Source organism: Canis lupus, chromosome X (genome assembly GCF_003254725.2).
Source record: "Canis lupus dingo isolate Sandy chromosome X, ASM325472v2, whole genome shotgun sequence".
Taxonomy (NCBI): Eukaryota; Metazoa; Chordata; class Mammalia; order Carnivora; family Canidae; genus Canis; species Canis lupus.
The window spans coordinates 90,200,386-90,224,348 of NC_064281.1; the positions used below are offsets into that span (position 1 = coordinate 90,200,386).

General features: G+C 38.8%; 1 long non-coding RNA gene across 4 annotated transcripts in view; it reads right to left on the reverse strand.

The window, feature by feature from the left end:
• Positions 1 to 23,963, reverse strand: part of LOC112649535 (uncharacterized) — a 158,909-nt gene that overhangs the window by 102,713 nt on the left and 32,233 nt on the right. Inside the window, exons 1-2 of one of the 4 annotated variants that reach the window (XR_004813072.2) lie at positions 12,246 to 12,498; positions 11,727 to 11,776 (exon numbers count right to left, since the gene is read on the reverse strand). This is a non-coding gene — a long non-coding RNA (uncharacterized LOC112649535). Of the gene's footprint in view, positions 1 to 11,661; positions 11,777 to 12,245; positions 12,499 to 23,963 lie in introns of those variants that run through there. The other 3 variants (XR_003129607.3, XR_004813073.1, XR_003129608.2) reach the window with 3 other exon arrangements.

Below are 23,963 nucleotides of genomic sequence, written 5' to 3' on the forward strand. Positions count from 1 at the left end.
TCTCCCCTAAGTATACAAGCTATTTGGTGATCCTATGGTTTGAATGTGCCCCCACCCCGCCCGCCTCAGGATTCATATGCTGAAAGCTAATGCCCACTGTGATGATATGTGGAGGTGCAACATTTCAAGGTGATGAGATCATGAGTGACCAGGATTAGTACCCTTATAAGAGAGGTTCCAGATGACTCCCTCTTCCCTTCTACCATGTGAGAATACAGCAAACAAACTGCCAGCTAGAAACCAGGAAGCTGGTTTTCACCAGACAATGAATCTGCCAGCACTCTGATCTTGAAATTCCCAGCCTCCAAAACTGTGAGAAATAAATTTTGGTTGATCAGAACTACCCAGTGTATGGTATCTTTGTTAGAGCAGCCCAAAAGGACTAAGACAGGTGGCAAAGCTGAAACAGGTTACAGGACCATCAGACTCCAAGTCCAATGTCCTTTATACTTTGCTAAAGGATTATATTCAGCTGAGCTTTAGGATAGCCTGTATTTTGGCTTACATAAACATACTTCTTGCAGTGTTGGGATGTGAGGCCCAGTGTCTGTTTTGGAGGTCCTAGTGAATATGCCTTTTTTTGGCTGGAGAAATGACAGTGATGATAATTATCTGCTGATGGACTAGAATGTGCTACATTTTCCTATGCTTCTGTACAGCACAATCTGCTCCTTCTGAAGAGAATATACTTTCCCTTCTTCAATTTACCTAATGGATACCTAACCTACCATGGTAGGCAGAATAATGGATCCACTCCCCTGCAGCATAGACATCCTTATTCTCAGAATCTTTGAATGTAACATTACATAGCAAAAGGGATTTTTCAAATTTGATTCTCAAGATTATCCTGGATTCTCCAGTTGAGCCTAGTGTAATCATAAGGGTCATTATAAGAGAGCCAGGAGGACCAGAGTCAGAGAGAGATGTGAACACACGATGTGCAGATTTATAAGGTAAAAGAAGAGGACCACCAGCCAAGTAATACAGGTAGCTTTAGAAGCTGGGAAAGGCAAGGCAATGATTATCTCTTAGAGCCTCCAAAAGGAACTCAGTCATGACAACTGAGTTTTTGATTTTGGCCCTGTGAGACACGTGTCAATCTTCTGACCTCCAGAACTGTCATATGATAAATTTGTGTTGCTTGAAAGCACTGCATTTGCAGTAATTTCCTACAGCAGCAATTGGAAACGAATATGCTTACTTTCTGGATTTAGTTCAGACATTGGCTCCTCCTGATAGGCTTTTATAGCTCCCAAGGCAGAACCAGGTGTCAGTGCTCCCACTAAGTGTATGTTTCTATCTCTTTTACAGGATTCATGACCAAGAAGCTCAATTACACTCCATTTTGATCTTCTTCCTCTCTACCAGATGCCTATTACTGCATGAAGTGAAGAGGAAGAGAAGCACAGTTCACTTCCAATTTTGCTACAGGAGACATCCTGGGAAATAAACTGAAATTCACAGGAGACAAATATGAGCCTTTCAGTGGCTGAATATGTTTGTATATTACTACCATTCTGGAGGTTCTTATAGCATGGCAAGCTTGCCTACCTGTGCAAGAAATAGAGTTGTTCACCAATCTGGCCCTAAGCATCTTAACAGCCTTGTCTTTTATCAATCCTTATCAGTCAGGATCCAGCCAGGAAAACAACCCATAACAGCTAGCTCAATAGAGAGAATTCAATATAGGAAACAAGTTATAACCAAGTTAGAAGAACAGAAAGAACAAATAGGGAGGAAAGATGAGACAACCTACAGCTTAGTAACACCAAGCAGCTGCTACCACCCATGGGGCTGAGGGACAAAGGCAGGAAATAATATTATAAGTCTGGGAACTTGAGTGAGATTGACCAGAAAATGGAGCTGGAACTCAGAGGAAGATAACACTCAACAAAATCTGAGACTCTACCTACATCTTCTCAGTAAGAACAAGAGCCAATGAGAGGATATGTTGCCAACTGGCTGAAACCCAAACTATAGCGAGGGGAAATACCATGGTTTCCAGTCTTCTTCTGTCCTCCAATCACTGACTCATGTTTCCTATTGGTCAAATCAAACCAGAAGCCATTTGGCTATGAAAACCAAACAATAAAGTTTGCAAGGGTCAAAACCCTCACAGAGCAAGGCAAGAGAATAAATCTAAAAGCAAATCTAATCTTCCAGGTTCCTGAATACAGTATATCTTTTTCTTATTCACTTCACTCGAGTTGCATCCCACTTTCTCCTCTTATCTCAAATAGTATCACCTCTGTGAAGCCACCTCTAACTATCCCAGGCTTGTAAATCCAGTTCTCTCTGCAGACTCTACTGTTCATTGGGTAATGAACCTAGTCAATACTGAGTAGCAGCACTGTTACCTTTGCTTACATCTACAAAGGAGATATAGACATCCATTTTTCCTATGGCCATCTTAACACATGGCAGGTTTTTGCTTAGCTGCCTGTGGCCTAATTCTCACAACTCTATAATATTCTTTAGCATGTCAAGATTTCCTGTAGTATTCAGAGGTAATATTCAATATTTGGCAATCAGTATGGCATGGACACCATGCAATCAGAATAGAACAGATGCTGGCTATAAACCACTACTACGCTTACAACGGGGACATGCCTGATTATCTGGCTGGGCTATGTAGGAAGGAGAAAAGAACTTGCAGATGTGAGATATGTACTAACTCCACTATTTGGTTACATGAGCCCAATTATTAAAATAAAACAATGTTGGGGCACCTGGGTGGCTCAGTCGGTAAAGCATCTGACTCTTGATTTCAACTCAGATCATGATATCATGGTCTTGGGCTTGAGCCCCACATCAGGCTCCATGCTCTGCCAGGAGTCTGCTTGAGATTCTCTCTCTCCCTCTTCCTCTTCCCTTCCCCCTGCTCGTGTACATGTACACTTTCAATAAATAAATCTTTAAAAAAATAAAAAATGAATAAAACAATGTTATTAAACAAAACAGTAGCATATAAAATGGCATATTGTCTAAAAAATACAATATTTTCTATGCACATACACGTCATGTGCATTGCATCAGTCTTTATTTTTATATTACATATTTATATATATATTTATAATACTCTGGTTTTCATACACATACACAAATGTATAAATGCATAAGAAATTGTATAATGTAATAGTTGCCTCTGGGTTTGCATTATGGGTGATCATCATTTTGCTCTTATTTTTGCTTATTTACATTATCTGATTTCTCTACAATACTCAAATACTTGAGGATATTTTTCTACAACATCCCACTCAGGGGATAAAAAAACATTTGTAAACTAAATGAACTCCTATCTTTCTAATGTTTCTATAATCTCTAGCATGTAGAGATAAAGAAGAGGAGGGACATAATATATGCTCTGAAAATACATTTTGCATGCTCTACACATGCTCTCTGGTCCTCAGAGAATCAAAGTGAAAAAATAAGTTTTATCCCAAACCACTGTTTCTAAGCACTGTTCTTTGTTTTTTTTTTTTTTAAGTTTTTTATTTATTTATGATAGGCACACAGTGAGAGAGAGAGAGGCAGAGACACAGGCAGAGGGAGAAGCAGGCTCCATGCACCGGGAGCCCAACGTGGGATTCAATCCCGGGTCTCCAGGATCACGCCCTGGGCCAAAGGCAGGCGCCAAACCGCTGCGCCACCCAGGGATCCCTAAGCACTGTTCTTTGAATGGATATTGGTATTTCATAAAATGTTGGGAGGATTTGTTTAGAAAATCCTCACTCTTCCTTTTGGCGGATCCTGCCTGTCACCTCAAATGACACCTCAGCAGCCTTTCCATTTTCCTCACTCCCAGAACTCTAAGCATCCTGTGGCTTGACTGCTCAGGTCAGCCATAATCTTCATCATCAAAATGATCAAGCCAAGCTGGGAGGTCATGGCCAGCATTTGGGTTCATAGCAGGTAGACACAGAGGCCATGCAGACAGGCCCATCAAAGAGGTGGTAACACAACCTATTTATGTTCTGAACCCTCACAGGAGCTCAGCTACTATGCCCCAACAGGGGCAACCCATTTGCAGTGGACCAAAACGCAATGCTTCCTGTGTGACCTATTTGATGATCTCCATATCACTGTGATTGATTTCCTTTACCAAGACTACAATTACTTCTCAAAAATCTGTCATGGAGACGCCTCCATTCTCCCAGTCTCAGTGGAGGCTACTACTAAGGCAGCAACAAATCCTGTTTTTCCAACTCTCGTTGTATTCTGTGAACTTTCTCTTTGGCTTGAACCTCTAAACTAGGTCAGCTCAGAGTCTGAGCATTTAATTTCTTCTCTCCCAGCAACTAACATAACTTATAAGCCTTGTATTTAAAAAAGATTTAGCCAAATGTCAACCACATCCCTAGTCTATAAAGATAAGAGCTATATTTAGCTAGTTCTAATTAAAAATAGCTAAGATGCTCCTTGGTATGGGAGGAGGGGGGAATATGTTCAGTTCATGTCTCATTTCAAAAACTTTGACATTTGGGCTGCTTCACTGCTGTTTATACTTTGAATTAATATTGTTCCATTTAGTTTGAAATACAGCAAGCATCTAAATTGTATTATTGATCTTTGTAAAACACATCGTGTTCACCAGTCCCACAGGCAGTAAATTCTGGGCATTCAAAAGGAGTTTTGTGACTTTCCTTGTTAGTTAAAGTTATCCCAACCAGAGACTTGGATCCTAGATGAATTGTCCCCTGAAAGTCATGCAGATGGCTCCTGGTCATTATGGATATCGGATGGTCAGTTTGGTATGCAATCATTGCCACTTGACAAACACTACAAAGCAAAAATTCAGTATCTGAAGCAGAGACCCTATGCCCAGTTCTTTATGGAGCACAAACAGCACAGAGATTTGCATGTTTAAAAACCAGTATTAGTGCACCAATTTGTTCTTCTATTTCTTTTAAATATTTCCCCATGATTAAGAAAAATACTGTCCATGAAAAGGAACTCAGTTTTGAAGAGGTGAAGGGATTAGGTTGTCATCTGGCCTCCTTGGGATGAATGTTCAGACCCCAGGAAGGAGATTCTCAAGGAGACCTGACACTTCCAAATCTAGAAACCAGGTTCCAGTGGCTGGAGGTGTGTGGGGCATGGGGAGGAATAACAAGTGAGCCTCCAACTCAACTCACACCATAACCTTATCACCAAACCTCATGGCTGACAGAATGCCATCAAGAGCCAGCGGCTACATTCAGGGCTTCTAAGGGTGCAAACATGTATGTATGTGTGCATGTGCACACATGTCAGTGCACATCTGTGTGTGTGTGTGTGTGTGTGTGTGAGAGAGAGAGAGAGAGAGAGAATATAGGAATACGGGTTGTATATGTGTGTGTAGATGAAGCCCTATGGTCCAGGTTGTGTGTGTATATATAGGACAAGGGAAAATTTCAGAGGCCCTAGATATCATCCTCTTTGGCCTTTTTCTGTCTCGCAAATGTCCTTTCTATTTTTCTTAGAGTATTAGCCATATTCTTGACGTTAACACCAGGTATGCGGAGGTACCAAGGAAGAGTAAGTGAAATCAAATGTGACTTGTCTGACAAGAAGTCCAATGTGCATATCACCTTATGATAGCGGTTGACATTTCCTGTTCTGCTTCAGTATGCCTTTGGAATTATCAAAAGTCGCCAAGAACATGGAACAGTAAGGTAGGAAACTAGGCCTTCAAGAATCTGCTCTCATTTGGGTTGTCTCCAATGTCTAATTGGTGTCGGTAATCTCGAATGTCTTTCCCTTATGTTTCTTGACACATCTCACCTCCCCAAATTCCTTGTTCATAGACCAGGAGCCTCTTAAAGACAGGAATTATGTCTTATTCATCTCTCGATTCCTACTACTGGCATAGTAGCTGGCATGAAAGTCAGACTCAATGTTTACTGAATGGTGCCAATTTTTTTCTGTTCCCAGATCAGGTTTCCCTTGTTCTTCCAAAACGAGATTGACCCTTTAATTTAGCTTTATATCCTCAAATTCATCCATGGTAGGACTCAGCACACAAAAACTAAACTGATTAACTTAAAAGTGTGTTTCAAAGCATTGCCTTTGCCTCACATGTTGAAGATGTCATTTCCCATTGCCCTCCTTGAAAGTCTATAGTTAAATACACATCATGCCTGAATTAATTCAGTTAATGCTTGCAGAGGGCATGCTATGTGCTCATCATGGTGTAGGTTCTGTGGGACAATATAAAAATATGAGATATTGTCTCTGTCCTTTGGAAATTGGCCCTCCACAACAGGAAAAATCTAACCAAATTACTCTGGTACAAGGCTACATGTGGTAAGTGCTACATGACCATCAACAAGGTGCCAGTATAGAGAAAGATGAGAGTGCTTCCTTTTTGTATCATCAGTAGAAGCCTCCTGAAGAAGGGGACATCCAAGCTGGACCTTACATGGTAAGTGGGATTTATATAGGCAAAGAGAAAGGTTTTAGAGCATTAAAGCACAAGTGACAAGGTGTTTATGGTCACTGAATTAGGAATTTCTAAGGACCCCCAACCCAGGGCTTTCCTACATATGTTAATAGGTAAAAAAAATCTTGTGACTATAATGTGAACAATTTGTTAGCTTCTGGAATACAGTGCCAAATGCTGTGATTTACAAATCAGACAGGGACAGATTAAGCTGTTTCCTAGGATGGTATAAATCTCTTAACTGAGCTGGCCAAAAAATGGGTTGTTTCTGGGTATGCCTTTCCCTTTGAATAAAATGTGTCAGTACCTGCTTCTTAGCTGCATTTTAGAGATGGGAAGGAATGAGAGAGAGCAAAAGTCAGTTTTCAGCAGTTTCTTAACAATGGCGTATTTCTACCAAGATTCTAAGTTCACACACACAATTCCACAAGAAATTTGAATAGAAAGCCTTCTCATCATGAACAGAATTTTGTTTACCCATTGCCAAGTATCTACCCAAAACTAATATAAAAAAAAACATTCGGCAAAAAAGCTGCCTACTTGGTATGAAATGTTTGGAAATATGCAGAAATACCTGGATTGTGGGCCAAAGTTCTGTTTTCCCCAGCATAAAACAGAGAAATCAACACCGTGTAGACACAGCCTTCCTCTACTTATTGGAATGCCAAATCATGGATCAGGCTCCCAATCAAAACACCAGGCATGTCTGCTTGAGTCTCTAATGCCTCCCTGATTTTGAAGAGAAAATGTGTGCTACAGTATGGATAGATTGGATGTTTTATAGTAGTGATTCACCTAATTTGCCCTCAATTTGGTACTAGTCATCCTGTTATAACGATTTAAAGGCACCATACCCTCTTAACTGATCCACTTAAAGGGGATTCATATCTTGTCAGAAAATTTGATACCAAGTGCACAATGGTCCTAACTCTTCATTAGCATTCTTTATATAGTGTAGTTAATGCTAAAAATATTTAAAGAAGATTAAGAATAGAACAAAGAAGTGAGGTGCAACTGTGACTATGACAGGGTTTGAATATTAATGATGCTTTTTTTTTTCCCATTCCTGTTCTTATATCGAACCATCCCCTGTGCTTTTTGATTCAAGATCTTACTTAACTTACACTGCAACGGTGAATAGCAGCCTTTGGTGATCTGTGATATGACACATATATAAAGGTACAATTAATCTTTAGTCTAATATCTGTCTGAGGGATAAGGTGCTAAACCACAGTCTTATGACTCCCCCACTGCCTAAGGGATCAAGTCCAATCTCAGCCTGACATATAAGGCTCTCCACAGGCTGGTCCCAATCAGCTATTTCAAAGTCCTATCTCCTGACTCCTTTACACAAATCCTCCACTACTGCCACTTCCATCTTTTCACTGCCCACTGAAGAAGCAATGATTAGTCTTCCCTATGCATATTAACTGATGCTGGGCTCCTCATATGAATTCTCACACTTTCCACCTTGTACCCATTCCTCAAGCCTGAGCATGGATTTCCCTTCTAACAAGCTTCTGGCAGCCAAGCCAAGCCATAATGAGATCCCCCTCTCCAAATTACACCACTCTTATAACACACAGTCCTAGTTAAGTAATATTTATATCTCCAATTATAAACCTCTTAATGGACGGGGGCAAAGTTGTGCTTGTTTCTCAGCCTCCTACAGCTCTTAAAAATGTTGCCTAGAGCTGGACTAAATAAATGGCTTATAAGTTAATGAAGAGATTGATGGGTGTGAATAGTAACACGAAAATACCTACACGTAAACCCATCATTCCTGATTTGTTTTCTTTTTGTTAAATACCCCCATGTTTTTTGTCCTCTACAATATAAATATTCTTTGCTAACAACAACAACAAATGCATCAACACAAAGACTTGCAACAAAGCTCCAAACATTCAAGATGACTAGATCTCTGTTCTGCGATTTCTACTTAATGAATCCAATTGATTTCAAAGGATATTGTATTGATCAATGCTCGGAGAACTTGAGAAACAGCCTTTATGTTAATAATAATAAAGTTCTGAGTGTAGGAAATCAGCAGAGTCTCTGTGGTATTTCAGATGCTAAAGGAAAGCAAAGCAATGAGGAAATGAAGAGACTTGTTTCAATAATGGTTCAGTAAAAGTACATAAACTCAACAAGAACTATAAGCTCTCAGTGGACAGGCCTCTAAAATGTGTCAATGACATACATTCTATATGCAGACCATCATCTATAACCCAATTTTGCCTCTCACAGAATAAGAGAAATTTCACCGAGGCAATAGCTGAAGTGTTTATATTTATGAAAAGGAATCTCCTCTCTTCCTTAAATCCCAGTCTTATAGAATTTGTCTCCCTTAGCTGGCCTTGTCCCACCTCCTATCCTCAACTCTTACCCTCCTCATGCTCAGGGGAACATGGGCACATATGCTTGCAGGATACCCAGCCCTCCTTGTCTCTTTGCCCAACTCTGTTTCAGATTAACTAGTGAGTGCCTAAATATGACTATTTGTCCTAACTAGATTCAAAGTTCTCTAAGGGCAGGAACTCTGCACACAACCAAGAAGAGTACTGAGTATATAGCAATCAGTGTTTAGCACCAAAAGAAATGTACGAATCTCAAGCACAGTTTCTGCCTGATGTCCTTCAGCTTCAGGAAAGGTGACATAACCATGTGGCCCCAGACCTCATCTCAGTTCCCTCAGGCAGTTCTTTGTGTAGCGATGACAACCTACATTCTTCTATCTTCCTTTACAATTCACTCTGACCCAGCCAAACAGGACTGTGTCCTGCAATACACACCACATTCACTCCCCCTCATGTGACTTTCTACATGCCATTCCCTTCTCCAGGAATACAGGCATAGCAGATACCATGGGTTTGCTTCCAGACCACAATAAAATGAGTCAGATGACTTCTTGGTTTCTCTGTGCATATAAATACTATGTCTCCACTATATGGTGCTTTAAGTTAAGTGCAATAGCATTATGTCTAAACAAATGATATATGTAACTTAATTTAAAAATGCTTCATCACTAAAAACTGCTAAACATCATTTAAACTTTCAAGGAGTCATAATATTTTTGCTGGATTGGGGAGGGTCTTGCCATGATATTGATGGCCACTGACTGATCTGGACGGTGGTTGGGGAAGGTTTGGGTCCCCGTGGCAATTTCTTAAAATAAAACCACAACAAAATTTACCACATTGATGGATTCTTTCCCTCATGAAGAATTTCTTTGTAACAAGCAAGGCTATTTTACCTATGGTAGAACTTCTTTCAGAATTGGAGCCAATCCTCTCAAACCCCTGAAACTCTGCTGCAGCATTACCAAGTTTATATAATATTCACAACCTTTGGTTTTCCTTTCAACAATCTTCACAGCATCTTCTCCAGAAGTAGATTCCATCTCAAGAAGCCACTTCCCTTGCTCATCCATAAGAAGCAGCAACTCCTTATTCCTTAAAGTTTGACCATGAAATTGCAGCAATTCAAATATAATGAAAATGTTTAAAATATTTCAAGAATTAATAAAATGTGACAGACATAATGTGGACAAATGCTATTGAAAAAATAGAACTGGCACCTGTGTGGCTCAGTAGTTGAGTTTCTGCCTTTCATTCAGGTTGTGATCCCCAGGTTCCAGGGATTGAGCCCTGCATCAGGCTCCCCACAGGGAACCTGCTTCTCCCTCTGCCTATGTCTCTAACTCTCTGTGTCTCTCAAGAACAAATTAGCAAAATATTTAAAAACAAACAAAAAGAATGTGCAACAGAATGAGGTATGCCCGTGGAGTACTCCTCCCTGCTCTCTCCTAGGCAAATCCTATCTAGCCCCACCTCAGTTTCCTCTGTGAAGCAGCCAATGATTCTCTTTCTTCCAACTACCTACTCAATTTATCATCTACCAAAGACTTTGTTACTTGATTTTGTCTACACCTGAATATCTTTGCATTGTTCTCTATTGGTTCCATGCAGAGGGCACAGAATATTAGCATCTGATCAAATCACATATTTCATCCTAAAAATATTTAATTGATATGAGGAAGCCAGTGAACAAAGTCCAAAATCCTGAATATAACATTCAAATTCCTGCTTTAGCCAATCTCGCCAGATTCTGGCAAAATTCTATGTCTCCTCAGTCACCTCAGGCTGCCATTATGAAATACTGTAAACTGGGGCACTTAAACAACAGAACTTTAATTTCCTTACAGTTCTGGATGCTAAAAGTTCAAGATCAAGGTACCAGTATAGTCAGGTTCTGGTGAGAGCTTTCTTTCTTCCTAGTTTATAGATGGCTGCCTTCTTGCTGCACATTCAGATTGGGATAAAGGGGTGTTGTTCAAGATCTTTGCTATCTCTTATTATAAGAGCCCTAATCCTAATGTTTCCATCCTCATGAACTCATCTAAATCTAATTATCTCCTAAGGCCCCACGTCCAGACAGTAACAAATTGGGACTTAGTGCTTCAATGTATGAATGTAGAGGGGAAAGAATTCGGTCCACAGTGAGTGCCCCCTAAAGCACATAAAATGACCCCATTAAAAGGGTAAATGTGTAGACTCAATTTGTAGGTTTTAGATTCCACCATTTATTAGCTGTGTAGATTTGGACAAATAGCCTATTTTGGATCTTAATTTCCTTATCTATAAAATCGAGTTAATAATTTACTCACTTTACAGGATTACACTTAGGAATAAATAATTTTCATAAAACATACACTGACCAAGTGTTACCCAGGACACCAACACAAAGTAAAGTGCACAACAAATGGGCACACTGCATCTGGCTACTCTTCCCAGAATGTCTTCTCTCCAGGTCTGCTTATCTATTACTTACTATCAAGAGTCTTCAAGGCCCAACTCCAGATACTACCACTGTGTCTTTCACAAACCTCCTCGGATCCCTTGAGTCAGAATTATGGTCTCCATTTTATTCTAATGTACTGTGTTTATATCTTTATTGCTTCACTTATTGTAGGCAGACTTAGTCTACCAGAATGTTATTTAAATACAAAAACATTCAACAGTACACTAAAGGCTTGGAGGAACATGCATTATCTTGCTGATAGAAGGTAATCCATGTAATGAACCTCACTGGGCTGAGTCAGGCTTTACCATAGTTATGACTCTGATGGTACTACCTTTCTATAGCAGTGATATTCTGAAAGAATGAATCTTAAAGCCTTTGCTTCAATTTTTCTCATCATAAAAATGAGGTGACATCGCCAGTTTACAAATACTACTTACTAATGAACTTGTTTCTTATGAAACCTTCATGGAATTTGATTATGAATCCCAGTCTTGCCACTTACTAGCTGCATGATCCTGGGAAGGTCTTTTCTTTGCTTCTCAGTTATCTCCCCTGAAAATAGGAATAGTAAGAAATTGAGAAATTGTTTTAAGGATTAAAAAAGATGTATGTAGAAGCACCTGGTGGCTCAATGGTTGAGCATCTGCCTTTGGCTCAGGTGGTGATCCTGGGGTCCTAGGATCAACTCCTGCATCAGGCTCCCTGTAGGGATCCTGCTTCTCCCTCTGTCTCTCTCTGTCTCTCATGAATAAATAAATAAAATCTTTAAAAATAAATAATAAAAATTAAAAAGATGCATGTAAAATATCTAAGGCACACTAGAACTCAGTTGGAAGTCAATAAAGAATAACTACTCTCTTTCTTCCCCTCTACTACCCTGGGTAAGGATGTACTTTCCTGGCTATACTTTCATTCCTGCCTATGTTGACCTTGGGAACTCATGCTTCTCTAAGGTAGCTGTTCACTTCCTTGACTCTCCTTTCTTTTTACATCTTTATTGCTTTCCTGAGGAATTGCTTACCTCCATCTCTCTTCCTGGGATATCCTCTTCCCAATTCCATCTAACACTCAGAATTAAACCTGCAGCTGAGGAAATACTTGAGCCCACTGGTTTACCATCTAGAGGGATGGCATAGCAAGCATTTCTTCACACACTATTGAAGCTTTAGTGGGAAAGACTATGTTTCTGGGACCCATGGTTAAAACATGGAATGGATTTTCCCACAGAGGCATAGCTTTGCATGGTCATTAGCATGTATGGTATTAATATAGCATGATCCTTTAGATTCTGCATTGCATAGGCTTTTATGGGCTGTCCTGGGAACCTAATTACCATGGATACCATTGTTTTCTGTGGGAAAAATGCGTTCCACATTCCAAGGAGCTGACTCACAAACACAATACAGGAATGCAAGCCACACACAAGTCACAAACTTTCTGTGCTTTTCTTTCTTTTTTAAAAATATTTTGTTTTTATTTATTCATGACAGACACACACACACAGAGAGAGAGAGAGAGAGTGAGAGAGAGAGAGAGAGAGGCAGAGACACAGGCAGAGGGAGAAGCAGGCTCCATGCAGGGAGCCCAGCATGGGACTCAATCCTGGGTCCCCAGGATCACACCCAGGGCCAAAGGTGGCGCTAAACCACTGTGCCACTGGGGCTGCCCTGTGCTTCTGCTGTTGCTTCTCTAAGCTACCCAAGGTCAAGTTTAGAGCTAGGTAATCTGAACGGCTAACTACTTACAAAAACTGGGTAATTACAAAAGTCATTTACAGATATCTGTCCTAGATACTCCTCTTTGTCCCTAGAGGGCCCACATTCATACCACTACCAGAACACTTCTGACAATGCATTACCACTACCTACTCACCTATTTGCTTATTTATCTCTTCCACTTAAAGATGGGAATTTTTATTTTTGTGTCTCTAGCATGTAGGATAGTATCTGATCTTCAGTAGTCAAAGAGAATTTAATATGAGACTAAAAAGCCAAGAGCAACTGACTTCTGGGGAAGACAGCACAGCAGGAAGACCCTAAACTCACCTACTCCCAGGAATACAACTAGATAACACTCATATCAATGCAAATAACCCAGAAAAATTACATGAAGGCTAGCAAAACAAGAGAAGAAGCCACACTGAAGAGGGTAGGAAGGACAGAGGTGTGGTAGGGAGCTAACTTCCACAAGTCTGGCTACCAGAGAGAAGGAGCCATGAGTGCACAGAGGGATGAGAAACAGGCTATCATACCAGGAAGCCTGTACAGGGAAGATGAAAACTATAGCATTTGGCTTTGCAAATCAGGAGGGTCCAAATTTCCTAAGTTCTTACAACCAGCAGGACTTGAGCCTGGAACTTTAAAAATCCCTGGCTCAGATCTGGTAGAGGCCAGAGGGCCATAGGAAGCTGAGTCTATACCCTTATAAGAGACAGTACAACAAACAACCCAGTGAGACACATCCCAGAAGCAGCATTTTGTAAATGACTCAGGCATATGGGAGGGAGAGTTAGTTACTAATCTCAGAGTTCCCTAAGGGACTTCTCTCAGAACAGAGGAGGAAGTAGGCACCATTTCCCTCCCATGCCACCCAGCATAAACAAATGGTCACATGCAGGAACAAGTTAGTTGTCAGCATTTACCACCTAACTTGCTTACACGGGGCTCCACCCCATCCAATCAGGCCTGTCTCAGTCTTGGCCCTGTGGCTCCCCTCTCCAAAACCACTGGTGCAAACCTTGCCAACATTGCCATTTCCCATCTCCTGTGGAGGACACATGTAACCTTGTTAAAACTGCATCCATGCAGGCTTTGTGCAAAGTTTCTGGCTGGTCTAGTTACCACAGCAGTGGTGCATCCCTGTAGGAGAAAATGGGCACCACCTTGTTACAAGCACACACTCCACCCATTACTTTCATGAGCAAGAGACATAGCTGACTTTACTAACACATGAAAATAAACATAGAGAATTAGGGAAAACGAGGAGACAGGGGAGTACGGTTCAAATGAAAGAATAGGACAAAATTGCATTAACAAACCTAAGTGAAATGGAGATACGTGATGTGCCTAATTGAATACTTAAAGTAATGATCAATAAGGTACTCACTGGTCTTGAGAAATGAGGGGAGGCCATCACTGCAAGCCTTAATACAGAGTTAAAAAAGAACCAAAGATGAAGAACACAGAAATTCACATTAAAAATACACTTCCTGGAATAAAAGCAGACTAGACAAAGCAGAGAAAAAAATTAATGATCTAGAAGACAAACTAATGCAAAATAATCACAGTGAGCAAGTGAGAGACAAAAGAATTATGCAAATGGAATAGACTTATTCTCCATCAAATGGGACCTCAGTGACTCCATCAAATGCAATCACACTTGCATAATAGGGAATCCAGAAAAGAGAGAGAAATGGGAGCAGAAAATTTTTTCCAAGAAAACCTGAAAACCTCCCAAATCTGGGGAAGGAAACATGCTGATCAAAGAGGCAGAGAGATCCCTGAACCAGTTCAACCAAAAGTGGTCTACAAGACATAGAGTAACTGAAATGGTTTAAAAAAAAGTGAGATTTTAAAAGCAGAAAGAGAAAGACAGAGGCATGTCTGGCTGGCTCAATTGGTGAAGCATGTGACTCTTAATCTCAGGGTCATGAGTTCAAGTCCCACATTGGGTATGGAGCCTGAAAGTAAGAGAGGAAGAAAGAAAGAGAGGGAGAGAGGGAGGGAGGATGATGGAAATAAGACAAAAGACAGTTACATATAAGGGAAACCCCATAAGGTTTTCATTGGATCTTTCAACAGAAACTTTGCAAGCCAGAAGAGAGTAGCATGATATATTCAAAGTGCTGAGTGGGAAATATCTGCAGCCAAGAATACTCTATTCAGTAAGGCTATCATTCAGAATAGAAGGAGAGATAAAGAGTTTTTAAGACAAACAAAAACTAAAAGACTTCATGACCACTAAACCACCTCTACAAGAAATATTAAAGGGAACACCTTGAGTGGAAAGGAAAGATCATAAGTGAGAGTATAAAAAGTAGAAAACACAAAAGCAGTAAAAATAACTATATCTAAAAATCAGTCCACAACATAAAAGGGAAGTTAAAAAGGATCCACAAAATAAAAGGAAGTTAAAATATGACATAATATTCCTAAAACATGTGAGGTGAAGTAAAGAATTCATTCAAAATAAGTGAGCATCAACTTAATACAGATTGCTCTATGTAGAAGATGTTATATGCAAACCTAATGGTAACCACAAATCAAAAGCCAGAAATAGATATGCAAAAAATAAGAAGAGAATCGACGTATATCACTAAAGAAAGCCAGTAAGCAATGAGAGCAAGAGAAGAAAGGATCAGAGAATAATTACAGAAACAACAAAACAAGTAAGAAATTGGCAATAAAAACATATCCATCAAAAATTACTTTGAATATAAAGGGACTCAATGCTCTAACCAAAAGACATAGGGTGACAAGACGGATAAAAGAATAAGACTCCTCTATATGTTCCCTAAAAGAGACTTATTTAAAATCTACAGTCACGTCCAGATTGAAACTGAAGAGACAGAGAAGCATTTATTGTGCAAATGGATGTCAAAAGAAAGGCAGGGTACCAATACTTATATCAGACAAAAGAAACAAGATTTTGAAATAAAGACTATAACAAGAGACAAAGAAGTACCCTATCCAATAATAAAAGGGACAATCCAACAAGGATATAACAATTGTAAATTGTAAATATTTATGCACCCAAATATTTATGTATTTGGAGCACCTGAATACATAAAAGATAAAGGAAATAATTGATAGTTAATATGATACTAGTAGGGAACATTAACAGCCCACATACATAAATGGACAAATAATCCAAACAGAAAATCAACAAGGAAACAGTGGCTTCGAATGACATGATGAACCAGATGGACTTAACAGATATATTCCAAACATCCCATCTTAAAACAGCAGAATGCACAGCTTTCAAGGGCATATGGAACATTCTCCAGACTAGATCATGTTAGGCCACAAAACAAGTATCAACAAATTCAAAAGGATCAAAGTCATACCATGCATATTTTCTGACCACAACATTATGAAACTAGAAATCAACTGCAAGTAAAAATCTGGAAAGAGCACATATACGTGGAGGCTGAATAATATGCTACTAAACAATGAATGGGTGAACCAAGAAATCAAAGAAGAAATAATAAAAAGTACATGGAAACAAATGAAAAGGAAAACACAGCAGTCCAAAACCTGTGGGATGTAGCAAAAAGTAGTTCTAAGAGGTAAGTATGTACTAGCACAGGTCGACCTCAAGAAGCAAGAAAAATCTCAAATGAGCAACATAACCTTACACCTAAAGGAACTAGGAAAAGAAGAACAAAGAAAACCCAAAACAATCAGAAGGAAGGACACAATAAAGATCAGAGCAGAGGGGCACCTGGGTGGCTCAGTGGTTGAGCGTCTGCCTTTGGCTTAGGTCATGATCCTGGGGTCCTGGGATCCAGTCCCACATCCAGCACCCTGCAGGGAGTCTGCTTCTCCCTCTGCCTATGTCTCTGCCTCTCTCTGTGTGTCTCTTATGAATAAATAAGTAAAATCTTAAAAAAAAATCAGAGCAGAAATCAATGATACAGAAAATTTAAAAAACAATAGAACAGATCAATGAACCCAGGAGCTGGTTCTTTGAAAAGATAAAAATTGATAAACCTCTAGCCAGACTCATTTAAAAAATAGAGGACTAAAACAAAATCACAAATAGAAGAGGATAAATAACAACCAACACCACAGAAATACAAAGGATTATAAGAGATTATGAAAAATTAGATGTCAACCAACTGGACAACCTAGAAGAAATAGATAAATTACTAGAAACATAAACCCTTCTAAAGCTGAAGCAGGAAGAGATAGAAAATTTGAGCAGACTGATGGCCAGCAATGAAAGTAAATCAGTAATCAAACAACTCCCAAAAAAATTCCAGGACCAGATGGCTCCACGGGTGAATTCTACCGAACATTTAAGGAAGAAATAATACCAATTCCAAAAAAATAGAAGAGGAAAGAAAGATTCCAAACTCATTCTATCAGGTCAGCATTATCCTGATATCAAATCAGATGAAGACACTACAACAAAAGAGAACTACATAGGGGGACTGGCTAGCTGTCTTAATCTCAGGGTGGTGAGTTTGAGCCCCATGTTGAACATATAGTTTACTTTAAAAAAAAAAAAAGGAAAAAAAAGAGGAGAACTATAGGCCGATATCTCTGATGAACACAGATGCAAAAATCCTCAACAAAATACAAACTGAGTCCAACAATACATTTTTAAAAAATCATTCACTGGGGCACCTTGGTGGTGCAGTTGGTTAAACTGATTTCTTGGTTTTGGATGAGGTCATGATCTCAGCGTTGTGAGATTGATCCCTGCTCTGCACTCAGCGCAGAGTCTGCTTCAGATTCCCTCTCCCTCTGCCCCTCCTGCTCATGTGCTCTCTAAAATAAGTAAATCTTAAAAAAACAATTCATCAGGATCAAATTCATCAGGATTTATTCCCAGAATGCAAGAGTGATTCAATATTCAGAAGTCAATCAACATGACACATCACATCAATAAGAGAAAGAATAAAAACTACATAATTATTTCAATAGATGTAGAAAAAGTATTTGACAAAGTACAACTACCATTCATGGTAAAAAACCCTTAACAAAATAGGATTAGATGGAACATACCTCAACATAATAAATACCTTATATGAAAACCCACAGTGAACATCATACTCAATGGGGAAAAATTGAGAGCCTTTCTCCTAAGTCCGGGAACAAGACAGGGATGTCCGCTCTCTCCACTTTTTTGCAACATGGTATTGGAAGTGCTAGCCACAGCATTCAGACAACAGAAAGAAATAAAAGGCACCCAAATCAGTAAGATAGAAGTAAAACTTTCACTATTTGCATATGACATAATACTATATCTAGAAAACCCAAAAGACATATTAGAGCTGATACATGAATTCAGGAAGGTGGCAGGATACAAAATCAATTTACAGAAGTGTGTTGCATTTCTATACACAAATAATGAAGCAGCACAAAGAGATACTAAGAAAACTGTCCCATTTATAAATACATCAAAAATAATAAGGTAACTAAGAATAAACTTAACCCAAGAATTCAAAGACCTATACTCTAAAAACTATAAAATGCTGGTGAAGGGAATTCAAGACAACATAAAGAAATGGAAAGACATGTCATGCTCATGGATTGGAAGAACAAATTTTTTAAAGTTTCATATTACTCAAAGCAATCAACAGATTTAACGGAATCCCTACCAAAATACCAACATTTTTCACAGAACTAGAACAAATCCTAAAATTTGTATGGGACCACAAAAGATCTTGAATAGCCAAAGCAATCTTGAAAAAGGACAAAACTGGAGATATCACAATTCCAGACTTCAGGTTATATGTCAAAGCTGTATCAAATAATACAGTATGGTACTAGCACTAAAATATACACATCGATCAATGGAACAGAATAGATTGCCCAAAAATAAACCCATGATTATATGGTCAATTAAGCTTCAAAAATGGAGGCTAGAATATATAATGGAAAAAGGTCTCTTCAACAAATGGCGAGGGGAAACCTGGATAGCTACAGGCAAAGGAATGAAACTGGACCAAATTGTTCCACTACATACAACAACTCAAAGTGGATTAAAGACCTAAACAAGAGACCTGAAACCATCAAAATCCTGAAGAGAGCACAGGCAGTGATGTCTTTGACCTCAGCTATTACAAAATTTTTTGAGAAATGTTTCCTGAGGTAAGGGAAAAAGCAAAAATAAACCACCAGGACTACATCAAAATAAAAAACTTCTACACAATGAAAAAAACAATCAAGAAAACTTAAAAGCAAAAAAAAAGAAAAGAAAACTTAAAGGCAAACAGCTGTATGAGAGAAAATATTTGCAAATGATCTATCTGAAAATGGGTCAATATCCAAAACATATAAAAAAATGTATACAACACTCCAAACCCCCCAAATAATCCAATTTAAATTTAAAATGGGCAGGCCACATGAACAGACAGACATTTCTCCAATGAACACATCCAGATGACCAACAGACACATGAAAAGACCAATAGACACATGAAACGATGCAAAGATGCTCAACATCACTCATCATCAGAGAAATTCAGATCAAAACTATAAGTAATGTATCACCTAACACCTGTCAGAATGGCTAAAATAAAAAACATAAGAAACAACAAGTGTTGGCAATGATGTGGAGGAAAAAGAACACTCATGAAGTGTTGGTAGGAATGCAAACTAGGGAAGCCACTGTGGAAAATAGTATGAAGTCTCTTCAAAAAGTTAAAAATAGAACTATCCTATGATCCAGTAATTGCACTACTAGGTATGTATTAAAAAAACCACAAAAACACGAATTCGAAGGGATACATGCACCTCTATATTGATTGCAGCATTATTTACAATAGACAAACTATGGAAGCAGCCCAAGTGTCCATCAATAAATGAATTGATAAAGATGTGATATATATACATACATACATACACACACAGTAGAATATTATTCAGCCACAAAAAGAATGATGTCTTGGTATTTGCAACAACATGGATAGAGCTGGAGATTACAATCCAAGTAAAAGAAGTCAGAGAAAGACAAGTACCATATGATTTCACTCAAGTGGAATTTGGGCAGCGGTGGGGGAACAAGAAAATAAAGAGAGTAAGAGACAAACCAAGAAACAGGCTCTTAACTATAAAAGGCAAACTGATGGTTACCAGATGGGAGGTTGTGGGGCAGGGGATAGGCGAAACAGGTAATTGAGATTAAAGAGTCCACTTATCAGATGAGCACTGAGTAATGTATAGAATTACTAAATCACTATATTGTATACCTGAAACTAATATAACCATTGTGTGTTCACTATACTGGAATTAAAATTTAAAACTTAATTGAAAAAAAAAGCCAAGAGCTATGGGGGCAATGGAATACACACAAGTAGTTATTTTCATGGACCAGAGTGGTGGGTCTGGGAGAAGGGCACATGTCTAGGCTGTAAAGAAAGAGCTAGAGATCCTAGCATAGTTAGCACACAGTGTACCATGGCTTAGATGCTCAATATTTCACAGATTCTGAATGATGAAGCACTCATTTTTTTTTAATTTTGTTTTTATTTATTTATGATAGTCACAGAGAGAAAGAGAGGCAGAGACACAGGCAGAGGGAGAAGCAGGCTCCATGCACCGGGAGCCCAATGTGGGATTCGATCCCGGGTCTCCAGGATCGCGCCCTGGGCCAAAGACAGGCGCCAAACCGCTGCGCCACCCAGGGATCCCGAAGCACTCATTATTAACAGAAAAATTAAAGAATCAGATAATTGTATGATGTCAGAACTGCTAGGGAGCTAGAAGATAATCTTTACCTTTTCATTTTCCAGAGATGGACATTGAGACCCAATGAGGAGTTAGGACTTGCCATTCACCCAAACCAAACATCCGAGAGCCATCTCTCCACCATATGACAGCACTCTATTGGCTGAACAGTCAGCCAGGAAAGATAACCACTGCATGCAAAACCACTACTCCTAAGACTCTTCTACCTATCTTCTAGGGTCAGCCCTACTTAATTATCAAGGCCAGCTCAAGTTATAAAACCTAAAAAAAGAATACAATCTCTCTGATATAGTAAGAGCCCTCAAAATCCATACAGCTCAAACTCTTCTCATACAATAAAAATACTCCCAACAAATGTCAACTACCCCCCCCACCCAATCCCACCCCACCCACACAATTGTATTAATGCTAAATTACATTGCCCTGGGTTTCTGGCAGAAGTAGCATATATTCATATTAAGAATATTCAATAAATATTCTATGTTTATGTACATAATATTTAACATTCAATTTTTGAAAGCATGAACGTGTCTTCAAGTAAATGGCACTAAGGCTGTTTGAATAACAAAAAGGGTCAGAAAATACAATGATGTACAGGGGTTCTAGGGGAAATTTTTAGTAGAAAAAATGATCCCTCCCATTGCTCATTTTTTTTCCATCAAAAGAGTATTTGAAGATTTCAATGGAGATTTTCTAGCCAGAATTGTCAAAGAGTACCTTGCAGAGATCATTCAATGCAGATATCAGTTCGCCTTTCCATACCTGTCTTTGTACATATTTTATGAGTACTAAGTGGTGGAGTAAAAACAGCACTGAACTAGGAATCAAGAGACCTAGCTTCTAGTCCTCAATCTGCCTCAGACGGGCTGAGCTGTGCTGGGAAAGTCACCTTCTATGAAAATCAGTTTCCATATCTGTAAAATGAGCAGATAAAAATAGAGTTCCCTTGGAGCCCTGCTTTAATATTTTTATGTGTGTTTTGGACACAATTTCATTTTCCAAAAAGAATGCTGGTGCTGAAAAACTGTTCACAAATTATTGAAGTGAAATCTTCATGAATTTGTTCCTGTTTGATAATGTATAACTCTTAATTGGCAAATTTGGCAGGAGGATCTAAAAATGCAGCAGGTTAAAATGGGGACTGTTCTCATTAATTGTCAAACTTAGAAAGTTACTTTCTGAAAGTAAAAGAAAGTAATGGATAAAGCAGACTACCTAGAGAAATTCTTTCCATCCTAAAAAATGGTTTGCAAATATGCTGCTGCTGAGTGTCTAATGTCAACTCAGTCTCTATGCCGACCAAACTAGTGACAAGCCATGTCATAACAAGTGGAGATAGAATAGTGTTTGCATGGATTCTAGGAAGAGTCATCATGTGAGACTATGTCAGTGTGCTCTGTCCAGGAGAATCAGTGCTCCGATTCTAAAAACAAGTACCACTTCTCTGAAGAGTACTATTTCAGGAGTGGAGAAGGACAATCAGTCACACCACCATAGATAGCTTGATGGAAATGTCCCCAGAGAACACCACATTACCTTTGTTCTAACTCTATATTTTCAAAGTAATATTCTGATATACCATTTGATCTTCAGAATGAACTTTCCAAACAGAAGTGTGTGCCCTGTGCAAAAGATTGATATCAGGTACACTGCCAGATATAATCTTTATCATAAATTGAGAGATATTTGGATTTCTTTGGAATATCTTATTTGTTAGATTTTGATTTGTGTGGGCAAACTGATCTAATGAGATTTTGTTCTGAAAAAAACTAAGATACAAAACCAGTATCCTGAGTTACCTTACCAAGAAGGGCATTCACCCAATGCGTCCTAGGCTGAAATGGTCAGTACTCTCATTCCTTCCCTTAACAGAAACTTCAGTATAGCAGACTGTTTATCCGTGGGGTCTCCCACTAATGACACAAAGAACATTTTCCAATCTAGACTCTTTAGCCCCATTATCTTTACTCTTTCAGGGCCATTCATCCAGTCAACTAGCCTGACAGAAGGTTCAAAGTCAATGAAGCTTTAATAAGCACTATATGAAAGGCAACAACTACAGGGGAAGCTAGATGAAAATAGGGTACCTACATCACTGAAAACCTACAAAGACATACAGTTGGAAATAAAATAGATCTGTGACATTACTTTACACTCCCCCAAACTGCACTTGACATGCATGGCATAACTCCTGCCTATATCTTTGACCTCATTTCCCAAGATCCTCCCTCAACACTCCCTACCCTCCAGTCATATACTATCTTCACAGTTCCCTATATACATCCATACTTTGACATATGTAATTTCTTCTACCTGGACAATCCTTCTCACTCTGAATTTTCTGATTCAGCTTGAAGGGGAGCTACACTACCCCAATCTTTGATATAAGGACTATTTTGAGCCACTGACTTTTTTTTATTGTAGAAATAGCTTTACATGTTTGTTTATTCATGCTGTTGTGATCTATTGTTGCTTCTACAACTCATTTCTCTTAACTAACTTTTGGGAAGACTGAATTTTTTTTCCTTTTTAAATTTATATGTTTTTAATTGAAGTATAGTTGACACAATATTAATTTCAGGTGTACAACACCATGAGCTTACAATTACATACATTATGAGATCCTCACCATAAGTGTAGTACCACATGCCACCATACAAAGTTATAATATTATTGACTATATTCCCCATAATTTTTACCCATGAGACTTCATTTTTTCATTATTTTATAAATTGAAGTTTACACTTCTTAATCTTGACCTCTTGACCTGGTTTGCTCATCCCTCATTCTGGAAACCATCAGTTTGTTCTCTAGATTTGTGAATCTATTCCTGTTTTGTTCTTTGTTTAGTTTCTTAGATTCTATATGGAAGTGAAATCACATGATATTCATATTCTCAGTCTGACTTATTTCACTTAGCATAATACCCTCTAGGCTCACCCACGCTTTCATAAATAGCAAGATCTCATTCTTTTTAATGGCTGAGGGATTGTGTGTGTGTGTGTGTGTGTGTGTGTGTATCCCCATTTCTTTATTCATTCACCTATTGATAGATACTTAGGTTGCTTCCTTATCTTTACTATAAATAATGCTGGAATAAACATAGGAGTGCACATATCTTTCCAAATTTGTGTCTTCATTTTCTTTGGGTAAATACCCAGAAATGGAATGACTAGATTATGAAGTATTCCTATTTTCAATTTTTTGAGGAACCACCATACTGTTTTCCATAGTGCCTGTATCAATTTAGATTCCCACCAACAGTACACGAGGGTCCCCTTCCTCCTCATCCTCCCCAATACTTATTATTTCTTGTCTCTT